General features: G+C 55.9%; 1 protein-coding gene across 2 annotated transcripts in view; it reads left to right on the forward strand.

Moving 5' to 3' along the window:
* The first annotated feature begins 9,355 nt into the window (after positions 1-9,355).
* Positions 9,356-15,304, forward strand: part of APBA2 (amyloid beta precursor protein binding family A member 2) — a 55,535-nt gene continuing 49,586 nt past the window's right edge. For both annotated transcript variants that reach the window (XM_049782675.1, XM_049782676.1), the window contains exon 1: positions 9,356-9,522. The gene's annotated coding sequence lies outside the window, so the exon portion shown is untranslated. The remainder of the gene's footprint in view (positions 9,523-15,304) is intronic.

The following is a 15,304-nucleotide window of genomic DNA, read 5'->3' on the forward strand; positions in this document are numbered from 1 at the left end:
CGGCATCCCATATGGTTCCTTGAGCCTGCCAGGACCTATTTCTGAGCATAGAGCCAGAAGTAACCCCTGAGCACTGCCGGGTGTGACCCCCCCAAAAAAAAGGTTAAAAAATGGCTTAGTGGGGTTCAGGAGACCAGGTGGTTGCTGGGAATCAAACCCACATCAACCACATGCAAAGCAAGTGCAATGCCCCCTGTTCTCTCTCTCTCTCTCTCTCTCTCTCTCTCTCTCTCTCTCTCTCTCTGTCTGTCTGTCTCTGTTTGTCTATCTCTCTGTCTCTCTCTGTCTCTCTCTGTTTGTCTGTCTCTCTCTCTCTCTCCCTCCCTCCCTCCCTCCCTGGTGCCTTCTGCTAGTCCAGTGGGAAATTGGACATAATTCTCAGGCACAGGATAGCTAAGAATCTTTCTGTTCTTTTCTTTCTATCAGCTTTCCCTTTGGGGAAAACCTCCCAAATGGTGCCGAGGGGAACGCCCAGCAATATCAGGCCCTTGGGCCAGGCCAGCTGCTTCGTGCTAAGAAACAAGGGTGTGGTTCTGCTCACAGCCTCTGGTGCTGGAGGTTACTTGGCACCTACTGTCCTCCAGGAGTCTGTGTGGTGCCAGGACCTGAGCCTGGCCTGCAGGTGTGAGGCTGTGTGCTGACCGCTGTTTGTCTCCCCAAATACTCTGAGTGTTCGGCCGCCCTCAGTCCCTTTGTCTCCCATTTGTTCAGTTCTCTGCAGCTGTGGCTGGTTCCGTGTTGGACACTCGGGCCATCCTTACTCACCCCCCTTGCTCTCTGTGACCCCGTAACCCACGAATGACACCGGTTTTCCAGTTCTCTGCGCTTGGCTTTTTCATTCTTGTTGCCTGTCAAAGTTTTATCTAAACACCGTGATTTATGAAGTCGTTCATGACAGTCGTTTTAGGTACTCAGTATACCAGTCCCACCACTAAATTCTGGCCCTCAACTCTGGGCCTGCCCCCTTAGCGGGGACAAAAGCATTACTTTTGGGGCCAAAGTGATAGCACAGCAATAGGGCGTTTGCCTTGCACATGGCCAACCCAGGATGGACCCAGGTTCGATCCCTGGCATCCCATAGGGACCCCCGATCCTGCCAGGAGTAACCCCTAAGCGCCACCGTGTGGCCCAAAAGCCAAAAATAAAAGAAAAATGTGAAACTACTGAGCCTGCCAGGAGTGATTTCTGAATGCAGAACCAGAAGTAACCCCTGAGCACCGCTAGGTGCGGCCCCAAAATCAAAAAAAGAATTACTTGCTATTGCTTGTTACCACTCAGACCTCAGAATGGTGTGGCTGGAGTTTCTGTTCCAGCATCTGCTGAGCTGTACTAGCTGAGCCTTCAGTGTTGTTCTCTGCCCTCATTGAGCTTAATGGGTCCCATTCTACACAACTTCAAAAGGCACCCCATTTCCTGTGTGCCTTCTTCCTCGTCAGCCCTGTGAGCTTTGGCGTTGTAGTGTGGCTGCATATGTGACCACGTGACCCCCACCCCCATCTGGCAGTAGAATGTCCCAGGCCACAGCATCTCCTGCCTACCAAGTTAGAGGCAGTGAACTAGTCTCTCAAGACTAGCCCTGGAGCCTGATGGTTTATTTTTTTAAACTTGAGTGATTGGTTTTGGGGCCACACCCAGCAGAGCTCTTGGATTACTCCTGGCTCTGCACTCAGACATCGCCCCTGGAAGGTTGGGAGACCAGATGGGTGCCGGGAATTGGGGAATTGAACCAGTTCCTCTCCGGTTGGCCACATGCAAGGCAAACACCCCACCACTGTGCTATCTCTCTGGCCCTGGGCCTGGTGGTTGAAATGCCAATGGAAACTGGTATGATGGTCTGAGTGAGTGGAGCTCCGGGCCTTCTCATGGGGCAGGGACTCCAGTGACTGTTGGCTTTTTGGTTTTGGTTTTTGGGTCACACTCGGCAGAGCTCAGGGGTTCCTCCTGGCTCTACACTCAGAAATCGTTTCTCGCAAGCTCGGGGGGCGGGGGGGCGGCATATGGGATGCCAGGATTCGAACCACCGTCCTTCTGCAAGCAAGGCAAATGCCTTACCTCCATGCTATCTCTTCGGCCCAGATTTTTGTTTTTCTGTTTGTTTGGGGGGCACACCTGGTGGTGCTCAGGGCTCACTCCTGGCTCTGCACTCAGAAATCACCCCTGGCAGGCTCCTGGAGACCCTCTGGGATGCCTGGATTGAACCAGGGTCGGCTGCATTCGAGGCAAACACCCTCTCCACTGTGCCATTGCTCCAGCCCCAATCACTTATTTCTCTTGTAGGGGCTCCTGGCTCTGCTCAGGGCAGAGGGGGCTGATGCAGCTGATCTGGAAAGGAGCCCTGGACTCCCAGCATAAGACAAGCCATTGCTCGGTCCTGGAAGCGTCCCCTCCCTGGGAGGAACTTGAGCTCAGGTCTCGCCCAGATGGGATTAGAGACACTCGAAGCCTCTCTGAGACCTGGGGTGCAGAGCTGCACCCAGTCCCGACCCTTCTGGGGGAGGAAGGTCTAGCTATGAGCGCCCCGCTGAACCCCCCAGCTCGGCATGCAGGATGCCCTCGTGCTGCTCCTATGTGGCCAGCAGAGGGTGCCCCATCCAGCGCCCGAGTCTGGGGATGGCCGGATGGGGACTCCAGCCAAGGGGTGTCTGTCCCTGAGCATCTCTGACCCCACGACTCTGCCTGGACAGTCCCTCTGCTGGCCTATCACAGGGCCCCACGGGGGAACTCCCTAGGGCCAAGCCTGGTCCCCAAATTCCAATGGTCCTGCCTATAGCCAGGGACGGCTCCCAAGCCTGAGTCCAGAGCAGTCCCTTGGAGTGTAACCCCAAAACCCCAAAAGACCAGAAACCAGGCCAGAGCAATAACACAGCAGTTTGGGCTGTTTGCCTTGCACTGGCCAATCCGGAACGGACCTGAGCTTGATCCCTGGCATCCCATAGGGTCCCCAAGTCTTCCAGGAGGGACTTCTAAGCCCAGAGCTGGGAGTAACTCCTGAGTGTGGTCCAAAAACCAAAACAAAATGAAACAAAAAAAAAAAAACAAAAAACAATAACCCAGAAAGCAAACACATTCTCCTGGCCCACCCAATCAGAACCTGCTTCAACCCGACAAAATTTTAGTTTTCATTTTTTTGTTCTGGCACCCACATCTGGCAATGGTGAAGGGTCACTCTTGGCTCTGTTCTCAGCTCACCCAGTTCTGTACTCAGGGGTCATTCCTTGCTCTGGACTCAGGACTCACTCCTGGCAATGTTCGGGGATTTCTCTGGGGTGCTAGGGATTGAACTGAAGTCTGACTAGGCCTGCTGTTTAGGGGCTGAACCTGAGCTTGAGCCTCAGGCCTGGGCTTTCGATATATATATTTTTTTAATTTTAAAATTGTTTTTTTTTTTTTTTTTTTTTTTGTTAAGGGCCCCAGGGCTGGGCAGTGGAAGGGAAGGATGTTTGGGGCCTGGAGAGATATGCTTGCCTTGCACAATGCTAATCTGGATTTGATCTCTGGAACCCCAAAGGATCCTCGGGCTCTGCCGCAAATGATACTAAAGACAGAGGTAGGGCTAAGCACTGCCACGTGTGACCCACAAGGACAAGAAAATGATAGTGCCCTGAGCACTATTGGGAGTGATCCCCAAGCACAAAGCCAGGAGCAAGTCTTGTGCTTTGCTCACTGTGCTTCAAAGAACAAACAGAAGCAAATAAAACACAAACCAAACAAAGAGTGCTGTGGGGGCAAGATTGTGTCTCTCTTGGGGAACTGGAGTGAGAGCACAGCAGGAAGGGTGTTTGCCTTGCACACAGCCAATCTGGGTTTGATATCTGGCATCCCAAGTTTGGCACTGCCAGGAGTAATTTCTTTTTTTTTTGTTTTTTGTTTTGGTTTTGGTTTTGAGGTCACACCGGCAGCATTCAGGGTTACTCCTGGCTATGCGCTCAGAAGTCGCTCGTGGCAGGCACAGGGGACCATATGGGATGCCGGGATTTGAACCACCACCCATCCTGGATCAGCTGCTTGCAAGGCAAATGCCCTACCGCTGCGCTATCTCTCCGGCCCCCACCAGGAGTAATTTCTGAGCGCAGAGCCATAGTAACCCCTGAGTGCCACTAGGTGTGGCCCCAAAATAAAAACAAAATAAAAGATTGTCTCCCTATGATCCCCACAGAAAATATTTCTTCCCTGGTATTAATAACTCAACAGAAGGGGCCCGGAGAAATAGCACAGTGGCGTTTGCCTTGCAAGCAGCCGATCCAGGACCTAAGGTGGTTGGTTCGAATCCCGGTGTCCCATATGGTCCCCCGTGCCTGCCAGGAGCTATTTCTGAGCAGACAGCCAGGAGTAACCCCTGAGCACTGCCGGGTGTGACCCAAAAACCAAAAAAAAAAAAAAAAAATAACTCAACAGAAAAGCATTCTGGGAGCGCACTCTCAATGCTAGGAACTAAAGGAGGCTGAAAACTAACATGGGGAGCCCTGCCCAGTGACCCCCAAGTTGGTTTGTCTGCACCTGGCTCTCGATCAGGGATCACTACTGAACAGTCCCTGAAGGTAGTATCAGTGGCAGGATTGAACCGGGGTAGGCGGCGGGTTCCTTCCCCTTGTGCTCTGAAGATGGTGCTCACACTGATTCTGCCATTTCCCAGCCTGCCCATAGGTGATGGGATGCTGCACAGTCACAGATCATCTGTGTCAGAAAAGGGTTTCTTTCTTTTCGTGTCTACCGGCTATGAGAGAGGGGTCAAGGATGTGCTTCAGAGGCCTGTTATTCTCCAAAGGATTAAAACTGGGATATGAATTATAATATTTAAAATTTGATCAGGGCAGACAGCACAGTGGAGAGCGTTTTTACCTTGTAGGCCACCAACTCAGGTTCCATCCCGGCATCCCGTAGGGCTGGTTCCCCTGAATCTGTCAGGAGTGATCTCTAAACATGGAAGCCAGGAGTCATGCCTGAGCACCACCAGGTATGACCTAAAGCTGAAAAGCATTTTCATTTGTCTTGAGCTGGATTTAACGGGACATGCTTCAGGGCTCAGCCTGCCCTGTGCTGGTGGGGCGGGTGGACTCTTGACCATGGTGTGACTGAGTGACTGCAGCCGTGCTGTCTGTCTGTCTCTGACCCACTTTGCAGCACCTCTGGCCTGGCGTCATTCCGTGGGTGCCCGGGAGGAGAACCGCATCAAGGGAGCACGGTCTGGGATCACGGCCAGGCCAAGGTGTGCGGACTGTGGGAGCTTCGTGGCTGTCATCTGCACAGGCATCATGGCAGAGAGCGAGCACCACAAGGAGGGCGGCTCCTGGGGAGCAGGGTTCAAGGCCAACCCACAGCTGGGCATGCAAATGACACCACTGAGAGCGCAAAACCACAGCCAGGCGGGCAAATGCCAGCACCAGGTGGTGTGCAAATGCCACTGCTGAGTGTGCAAGCACAGCCAGGCGTGCAAATGCCAACGGTGAATGTGGAAACCCACAGCCAGCATGAAATTGCCATTGGTAAGGGTGTAATACCACAACTGAACTGAAAATCAAGTGTGCAACATCATAGGTGGGTGTGCAAATGCCAGACTGAGTGTGTAAATGCCAAGCTGAGCTTGAAATGCCACCCCCGACTGTTGGGCTCCAGTGCAGCAGTGCCGATGGGGAAAGGGAGAAATATCATGCATGTGCCTGCCATGATCCTTGTCATAGACAATGTCATAGACATTCATGTATATGACCATGAGGCACACATGTGGTCATATATATCATCACTACACACATGTATGGGCACCGACATGGTCTGTGATCATGAGAAAATCACATGATCATACACACATGCCCATGTGACCATGATTGCAGCAGAGTCAGAAACACCCCTCGCTCCCAGCCCCAAGTTTCACACGCGTGCCGGCAGGCAGCCTTCTACTTTTCAGCCCCTCGTTGACAGTAAGTCTGGGCGACTTCTGTGTCAACCCACAGCATGCGTCCTGCACTCTCCTTTTAAGGCCGCAGTCTCCCATGGCCATGTCTGGCTGGACTTTCCTGTGGGAACTGTCCTTGAGTGTTGGAGGACACGGGATGAGCCATCTGCTGCCTGATCCTGACGCTTCCATTTTCATTTTGGCTTATTTTATTTGGGGCGGGTTAAGCCAGACACAGCAGTTTTCAGGGTCCACTCCTGCCTCTGCACTCAGGGCTCACTCCTGGTGGTGTTCAGGGATGAAACCTGGGCCAACCCAGGCAGGGGTATGAGAATTCTGGGGACATGGGTGAGAGCATTTGTGATTCTGACAGAATAACCTGACATTCATCAGAAGCTGCTCCAAGAGGCACCCCCACTATTTCCTCTGGCTTTCTTTCAGGCAGGAAAATGTTCTGGACTCTGCTGGCCAAGTCTGGAGGCCATAGCATGTGCCTTTGTCTTTTGCCATGAAGAAGGATGTCAGCCACATGTGTGTCTTTTCCTGTGAAAGGTCTGTGTAGTATCCACCCAAGCTGAGTTCTTTCTTTCCTTCCTTCCTTCCTTCCTTCCTTCCTTCCTTCCTTCCTTCCTTCCTTCCTTCCTTCCTTCCTTCCTTCCTTCCTTCCTTCCTTCCTTCCTTCCTTCCTTCCTCTCTCCATTCCTTTCCTTCCTTCCTTCCTTCCTTCCTTCCTTCTTTCCTTCCTTCCTTCCTTCCTTCCTTCCTTCCTTCCTTCCTTCCTTCCGTCTTTCCTTCCTTCCTTCCTTCCTTCCTTCCTTCCTTCCTTCCTTCCTTCCTTCCTTCCTTCCTTCCTTCCTTCCTTCTTCCTTCCTTCCTTCCTTCCCATACCCGGCGGCTCTCAGGGGTTACTTCTGGCTCTGTACTCAGAAATCACTCCTGGCAGGCTCCAGGGACCATATGGGATGCTGGGGATTGAACCTGTCCTGGGTCTGTCCTGGGTCAGCAGTGTGCAAGGCAAACACCCTACTGCTGTGCTATATCACTTTTTGTTTCCTATTTCTAGCTGCCATCAAGATAGTAAGGAAAAATGAACTGTTAGTGCTGTGAATTGCACATATATAATTTTTTTCCGACCTTATCTGTTGATTTTTCCCTCTAAAGTCAAATCTTTGGACCTGATTTTGGAGGATGGCAGGCCACTAAGTCACCAAGCTCAGGGTCCTGGGTGGGGGTGGGGGTGTCAGTCACCCAAGATGACCGGGTCAGGCTCGGGCCACGGAGTGGTGGGGTACCATCAGGAAGCAGCACTGTGGCAATTCACGGGGGGACCTCGTGGTGCTAGGCTTGACCTGGAGCCTGCGCCCTAAATTCCACACTGATCCCCAGCCCTCACCTTTGACCTCAGGACTTCCATTGTGTGGAATGGCCAGAAGGGCTGTGTGAGTCTGGAGGTGTCTGGGCCTGGTTCTGCCAGAAGGGGACAGGGGCAGCCTTGTGGCCTGAAGCCCTCTTGTGCCTGGGGAAGATAAGGGGAAGACCCTGGAGTCATGGGGTACCCCTGGCACACCGTGCTGGCCCTGGACACCGGCCCAAAACTCCGCTGTGGGCAAGGTCAGGCCGAGCTGCTGGCTTCCTGAGCGGTTGACCCTGATGTCCTGGGGATGGGTCACCTCCCAGCGTTGGGGGGGGGGCAAGCCCCTGTGTGGTCACGGGGGGAGCATCCTCCAGGGTGGTCCTGGCCTGTGGGGTGAGTGAGCATGAGGTGAGTACGGGTATGGGGTCACTCAGGACCTCTCCCAGTCTGCCCACTTCCCTGGCACCCTCTTTGGCTGCCCGCTTCATCTGCGCCCCGAATTCCCACCGTGGAGCATGAGTCAAATACTGGGGTCGTGGGGGCAGGTGGCCGGCTTTGTCTGAGCAGACCAGGACCCTTCCTTGGCAGGAGGGTGTGTAGGACCAGGCATCAGGGGTCAAGCACTGTGTGGGGAGCTGACCATCACGTTGTGTGTGGCAAAGGCTCTGCTTCACGTGGGGGTGCAGAGGACATGGGGTCTCCAGATACCCATGAGAGTGAGAAACGGGTGACTGGGGCGGGGGAGAGGAGAGGAGAGGACTGTGGAGGTGGTGTTGTTGATGACAGCGGACTCCTTCTCTCTCCCCTCGATCCTAAGGGGCCCCGAGAGCCTTGGGGGGCACCCCAGCCTGTGCCCACCTCCCTTCTGGGCTCCAGAGGGGCTCCCATCTCCATCTGCGTCCCCAGCAGCAGCAGCAGCATCCCAGCCAGCCGGGGCACCTTTGTTGGGTGCGTGGGAGAGAGGAGGGCCGCGGGGGTCCCGGGCTCGGGGCGCGGGGTCCGGGGCGCGCGGGGGGCTGCGTGCGCGTCTTCGTCCGCGCGTCCGCCGGCCCGGGCGCGTCTCCGCTCCGCAGCGGCCTCCGGGCAGGGCGTGCGCGCGGGGCGCGGGCGGCGCGCGGCGCACAAAGGCGGTGGCACCGGCGGTGGCACCGGGCGGGGCGGGACGGGGCGGCCGGGCAGCGCCCCTCGGGCAGGTAAGGAAGGAAGGAAGGAAGGACGGAAGGACCCCGGGCCGGCCGGGTGCGGGGCATGCGATGCGATGCGATGCGACGCGATGGGATGCGGCGGGATGGAGGCGATGGCTGGGGCGCCCTTCTCCCGCTCCAGGCCTCCCAGTGGGGTGCGCGGGGCGCGGTGGCCCCACGCCGCGCCACGCGGGCCCCTCCAGGGTTGGAGGCGCTCCTGCCCCCCAAAACTGCGCTTCCCGACGGGGCCCGGCTCCCCCTGAGACCCCCAGGCGCCCACCGGGCCTCGCCCAGGCCCCCCGCCCCAGGCAGGCCGAGCCTCCCACCCACCCATCCCTGCCTTTCTGGGGTGCCAGAGGAGGAGGGAGGCAGGGGACACTGGAGCGCGCATTTGGGGGGCGCTGGCAACCATCTGGAGGTCCTCTGGGGGGGTCCCATTTGCGGGCGGGATGGAGGAGGTGTAGGAAGAAGACTTGGGGTGACCTGGAGCAGAAGGGGTAGATGGCCAGGGGACAGGACAGCTTAAGGGGGGTCACCTCTGTTCAGGGATGTACTGGGGTGCAGGGCGGGGTCCCTCCCCCATCCGGGATCTGGGGCTGCAGCAGATGGTGTGTGTGAGAGAGAAGGAGAGAGGGGGAGAGAGAAGGGGAGAGGAAGAAAGAGAAGGGGAGAGGAAGAAAGAGAAGGGGAGAGGAAGAAAGAGAAGGGGAGAGGAAGAAAGAGGGGTAGCAGAGAGGAGAGGAGAGGGGTACGTGAAACCAGCCACCACCCCGCTTCTGACTCCCCCCTCTGGTTTGCTCAGTGGGTGCCCCCCCAACCCCAGCCTCTAACCCCCCCCCAAACTGTGGCTTCTCAGCTTCTTGTGTGTATGCGTGTGAAACTGCCCTTGGGGTCCTTGTACCCCTTTCTTCTCTTTCCAGGAGTAGCCGTGGGGACAGAGTGTGAACAGCGGGATCCTTGGGAAGGTCCCATCCGACCGCCACCCCTGCTGAGCAGTAGGTGGCCCAAAATAAGAGGATTGTTCCAACTCAGGGTGACCCTCGGAGCCCAGCCCGGAGGCATCGCGGACACCCTCTTGCTGCCTGACACAGAAGGTGAGGTCGTGGGGACCCGAGGTGGTGCAGAGTCTGGATGGGTGCAACTCCCACCCATGCCCCACCTAGTTGCAAAGTCAGGGGCGGAGGTTTTGCTGGGCAGGTGAGCCTAGACCCCCCAACACCCCCAGAACCCAGTGGCAATCGCCAGCAGCGGGGAGGGTACTGCGAAGGCAGAGAGATTGTCCAGGCCGGGCTGCCGGGGGCCGTGGAGGTGGCCTGGAGGTGGCCTGGCCCCGAGGGCTGCTCCACAGCAAGTGCTCTGCTCTGTCCCTGCCCGTGTCCCCTGCCCACGGCATGGCATGGGGCCCGGAGCTGCCGCTGACTCAGCGCTGGGCACCGTCTGCGCTGTCAGATGCTCCCACGACCTTGAGGCCACATCGTGGGGCCAGGCTCAGTGGTGGCTGGGGGTGGCTCTCTGGGCTCCTGCTCTTGGCCATGGGCCCACTGGGTGCTGCGGGTCAGGTCTGGGGGATGCGCCCCCCATGTTGTCCCCACCTGTCACTTCGATCCAGGACTCTCAGTGCACCCTGGAAGGTCCCAGCTGGTCTCTATCTGGCTCTTTCTCTTTCCTCTGGTGCTCACGTGGGCCTGCCTCAGGGCCTTGCCATCTGCCCCGCAGGTGCTCTGGCCCACGCCTCCTTGGGGAAGCCCTCTTGGTTTGGAGGCACAGCCCCCATTCTTGTGCACCTGCTTTTGTCTTCCTTTCTCCATTCTCAGTTTTCTGTTTGGACTCTGCATGCTTGTCTGGCTTAGGGGGGCAAACCCATTAGGGGACCAGGGATGGTGCCAGCCCTTCCTGGTGCAGTGGGCTCGGGGCCACCCCTGAGCCCCGAGCGCTGTGCTTTTCCTTTGTGGGCTCCCTCCACAGCTCCTGCTCTGTGGCCACCTCTGGGAACCTTGGGAACTCAAGAGCCGTGGGCTGCTTGAGTGAATGAAGGAATAAGGGAATGAATGAGATGAAGCCGGATGAGCGAATGATTGGATGAATGAGAAGGAAAGAAAATAAACAAATGAATAAAAATGAGAATGAAGAAATGCATGGGAATGAATAAATGAGAACAAACGAACGAATGGATGAGAACGAATGAATGAATGCATGAGAATGAATGCAAGAATGAGAACAAATGAGTGAATGAGTGCACAAGAGTGAATGAATGAATGAGAACAAATGCATGAGAATGGACAAATGAGAATGAGTGGACAAATGAATGTATGACAATGACTGAATAAATGCAAATAAATTAATGCAAGAATGAATGTGAATGAATGAATGAGACCAAATGAATGAATAAATGAGAATGAATGAATGTATGAAAAGAACAAATGAATGAGCATGAATGGATGAATGGGACTGCAGGGTCTTTCTTCCTCCCCAGGAAGCCTTTTTTCTTGGAGTCCCCCCCACCCCCCCGTGGGCTGGAAGCATTGTGGAGTTTGTAGAGTTTGAGACTCCTGCTGGACCCAGAACCCCTGAGCCAGGATTATTTTCCTTCTCTGATGTGTCCTTGGGTGGGTGGGTGGGGGTGACAGACGTCTCTGTTCTGCCCCTGACCTCTGGCCCCTGACCCCTGGCCCTGGGGAAAGAGCCACTTCTGGCCCAGGCTCTTCTTCCAAGACCAGCCTATTATTTTATATTTTGCTTTTATATATTTTGTGGTTTTGTTTGTTTGTTTGGGGCCACACCTGGTGGTGCTCAGGGGTTCCTCCTGGCTCTATGCTCAGAAATTGCTCCTGGCAGGCATGAGGAATCATATGGGATGCTGGGGATTGAACTCGCATCCATCTCGGGTAGGCAGCGTGTGAGGCAAATGCACTACCACTGTGCTATCGCTCCTGCCCCCTATATTTTATATTTTGCTTCTTTGCGTCTCATTCAGCAGTGCTCGGGGCTAACTCTGGCTGACTCCTGGCTCTGCACTCAGGTGTCACAGGGCTTGGGAGAACCCTATGAGATGCCGGGGATCAAACCCCTGTCTCCCACATGCCAGGCAAGCACTCTGCCCCGTGACTGTCTTGTGTTAATCTATACCCCTTCTCCTTCTCCCTTTGTGGTAGTTGGTGGTGGCACTGGCCGGGCTGGGCTGGGCTCCTTTCCCAGTGCTCACCAGGTTTGCTTGGCTGCTATGTGCTTGGTGTCTCAGACTCACAGCCACAGTGCTCGCCTGATTACTTCCTTCTGTCCCAGCTTCTGTGCTGCTCACACACTTGTAGCCAGGCGGGCCGGTCTGGACTGGGCATCGTTTTCCGTGCCAGGGACTGCCCCACAGGCTGCCAGGCTCAGGGTCGAGCTGGCCACATGGGGTTCAAACTCACTTGCAGGATTGGAACTCGTGGCCCACCATGCGCTGGTCCATATCGGGTGCGAGAGAGGGTGGGATTGGCGCAAAGGGAGTGCCCTCGGGGTCCTGGGCTGGTCACAGCCCTGGGGGTCTCTCACTTCTGTAAGGTTGACAATAACAATGGGTCCTCATTCTGGTGGGGTTTTGGGGTTCTGGGTTCGGGACAGACTGCAGAAGGTGCCTGGGGGTGGCCTTCTCCTCTTCCTGAGATCTGAAGGGTCCCCGCTCTGCCAGGCACCCCCGAGCACCCCAGAACCGCAGTGCCTGACCCGGTGCCAGACACAGCGCCTGGCATCAGGCTGCAGAGAAAGAAAGGGAAATTGTGCAGTGAAGAAGCCACAGCCAGAAATGCTCCCCTGTCTGTGTGGAACTGGGAGGGGTGTGTGTGTGTGTGTGTGTGTGTGTGTGTGTGTGTGTGTGTGTGTGTGTGTGTGTGTGTTGGGGGTACCCTGAGGTGATCCTTCCTGGTGGGGATCCCTCAGTGTTGCTGGGGGCCCAGACACCATTCCTGGGATGCTGTTTCTTTTGCACATTGCCTGGGCCCAGAAAGCTAGTTTTGGGGGGGGACGACACACACTCAGCGCAGTGGGCCCCTCACTTCGATGGGCCATGTCTGAGAGTCAGTCACGCCCTTGCACTCAGCACCCCGGATTCAGGTGTGTTTGGAAGGGAGCCAAGGGCTCCCACAAGGTGCCTCTTTGTGTCTCTTTTCCATGGGGGCCACACTTGAACATGTCCTGGGTTCAACTCTGAGCCCCAAGTTGGCTCCCTTCACCCAGATTGTTTTTGGGAAGTATCTATACAGAGCTCAGGAGTCCCGGCTAGTTCTCAAGCTGGTGGCTCCAACCTTGGGCGCTGAAGCGACGGAGCCGGGTTCCAGTGGGCCTGCGCAGTCCTGGGGGCCAGCCCCAGCCCCTTGCATGTGCCAATCTTGTGCCCATTGCCTGACGTTTTCGGGGGTAGCTTGCACAGCCTTTCCTGGCACTCAGGCCCCCTCCTGATGCTGGGGTCAGTTTGAGGGGGCCCAAGAGCACAAATGGCACCACAGCTTGTGGGAACCCCTGGGTGGGTGTGGGTTTGGGGGTTCTGTCTTGCTCTGGGGGCTACCATCTGGGATCTTTGCATATCTTGTCCCTGAGACTGTGTGCGACTGTACTGAACCTCTTGCTTTTGGTGCAGGGCAGGGGTGTCCCCTTTTTCCTGCTGGGGGGGCTGGATACTCCCCCGACACTCAGACTGGCTGATTGGGTCTCGTGGTTGATTATTCGGACCCTCGGTGTTCAGCCCCCAGCCAGCACTGTTGGGGTGCACATGGGCCTGAGGGTGTCACACTCAGCACCGTGTGCTCTGCCGTTGGAGTAATTTCTCAGGCCCTCAAATGCTTTCTAATGTTGTTATTGATTTGCTGGGGCCAGAGAGATAAAACAGCAGGTGGGGGCATTGGCCTTGCATGTAGCTGAACCTGCACCCAATAAAGTTCCCCTATCCCCGTTAGGAGTGATCCCTGAGCACAGAACTAGGTGTCAGCTCTAAGCACTGCCAAGCATGACCCTAACAAATAAACAACACAATAACATTGTGTATGGCTGGCTGTGAATGGAAGGAAAGAATCAAGTCGTGGGCTGGAGAGATAGCACAGTGGCAGGGTGTTTGCCTTGCACATGGCCGACCCAGGAAGGATCTGGGTTCGATTCCTAGCATCCCATGTGGTCCCCCAAGCCTGCTAGGAACGATTTCTGAGCATAGAGATGGGAGGAACGCCTGAACGCCTCTGGGTGTAGCCCAACCCAAATCAAGAGTGATATTAAATAAATTAAGATGGGAGGGGGTCAGAGCAATAGCACAGTGGGGAGTGCGTTTACCTTGCACGCAGCCAACCTACGTTCCATCCCCGGCATCACATAGGATCCCCCAAGCTTGATAGGAGGGAGTAACGCCCTAGTACCAAGAATTGCTGGGTGTGGCCCAAACAACCAAATATATATATATGGTGGGACTGGGAGAGAGCACAGTGGGGAGTGCGTTTGCCTTGCGTGCAGCCAACCTGGGTCCCCGGAGCACCACTCGGCATGATTCCTGACTACAGAGCCATGACCCCTGACCACCATTAGGTGTAATTCCCAAGTGCAGAACCAGGAACACTGCTCCCCAAAAATTACTGTACTGATTTGTTTTTCTGTTTGGGCCTCCCAAGCAGTGTGCAGGGGTCTGGGGCCTCCTCCGGCCATTCTTGGCCGACAGGACTTGGTGGGACAATGTGGGGCCCAAAATGGGTGTTGCAAGGGGGCCTGGGATGCCGGGGATGGCCTGGCAGACCCGGCAGTACTGGGGGTTCTCAGGGACCCCCATGGCAAAGGGATCAAAGGAGGGTCAGCCGCAGGCTGGACGCGTGCCTACACGGTCTCTTTGGGCCCTGAAGAGCCTCATCCACAGTGAGGGGAGAGAGCTCGAGTGCTGGAGCCCTTTCAGCGGGGACTAGCAATCAGCCACACTCGTGTGTTTCTTTACTGGAGCCGCCTCGGGTTCCAGCAGAGCCTTGGAGGGTGTTGGGCAGTGCCAACGGGAGCTCCCAAAAGTCACCTGCCCCTTGGGCCACCCTCTGGGGCACATCTGGGCTTGGGTTGGGGTCTGGGGGCTCTGGGCGCAGCTCCCCAGAGCCCACAGGGTTAACTGGTCTTCTGTGAAGCAGTGGATGTTCAAAGCTGCATGGAGGGTGTGTGTGTATGTGTTAGGTCTTAGTCTGTATTTCTATGTGTCTGTGTTTGTCTCTGTGTCTGTGTGTATTTCTGTGTGTTTTTATCCCTTTGCATGTGACTGTGTGTGTCTGTGTGCTTCTGTATGTGTCTGCAGGTGTGCCTGTCAGTATGTTTTGTGTGTGTGTGTGTGTGTGTGTGTGTGTGTGTGTGTGTGTGTGTGTCTGGGCATGTCTGAGTGTGTCTGTGTCTGGATGGTGTCAGGGTTGGCGTGTGAGTTCTGTCTACACTGGAGGTGTCAGGCTGGGGTGTGAGCTCTGTCTACAAGAGCAATCACTTGGCCTGTGGGTGCAGAGGGTCCCCCCTCTCTGGCCCCATGGCTGAAATCCCACAGCCCACCCCCAGTGTAGGCCACATGGCTGAGCTGCCGGGCTGTCTCTCCCACCCACCGAGGGACCCCAGAGTTTGGGATTTGGTGGCTCGGAAGTCAGCACTCAGAGCCCCCGGCCTGAAGCTAGTTCTCGGGAGGGTCTGTCCCAGCCTGGACAGCGGGTGTGTCTGTTGGTGTCCCTGGCAGAGCGTAGCCATGGGGATGGTTGGGACAGTGAATGACCTTGGTGGTGCTTTTGCTCGGTGGGTCACGGGACCTGATGGAACCCAGACCCACGTCTGTCTCCTGGGGTGGGACAGACCCAGCTGCCGAGTAGTTGCCTTTGCTTAAGTAACGTCTCCTTGTCTTCATCTTCT

The sequence above is a fragment of the Suncus etruscus genome, chromosome 11, assembly GCF_024139225.1.
Source record: "Suncus etruscus isolate mSunEtr1 chromosome 11, mSunEtr1.pri.cur, whole genome shotgun sequence".
Taxonomy (NCBI): Eukaryota; Metazoa; Chordata; class Mammalia; order Eulipotyphla; family Soricidae; genus Suncus; species Suncus etruscus.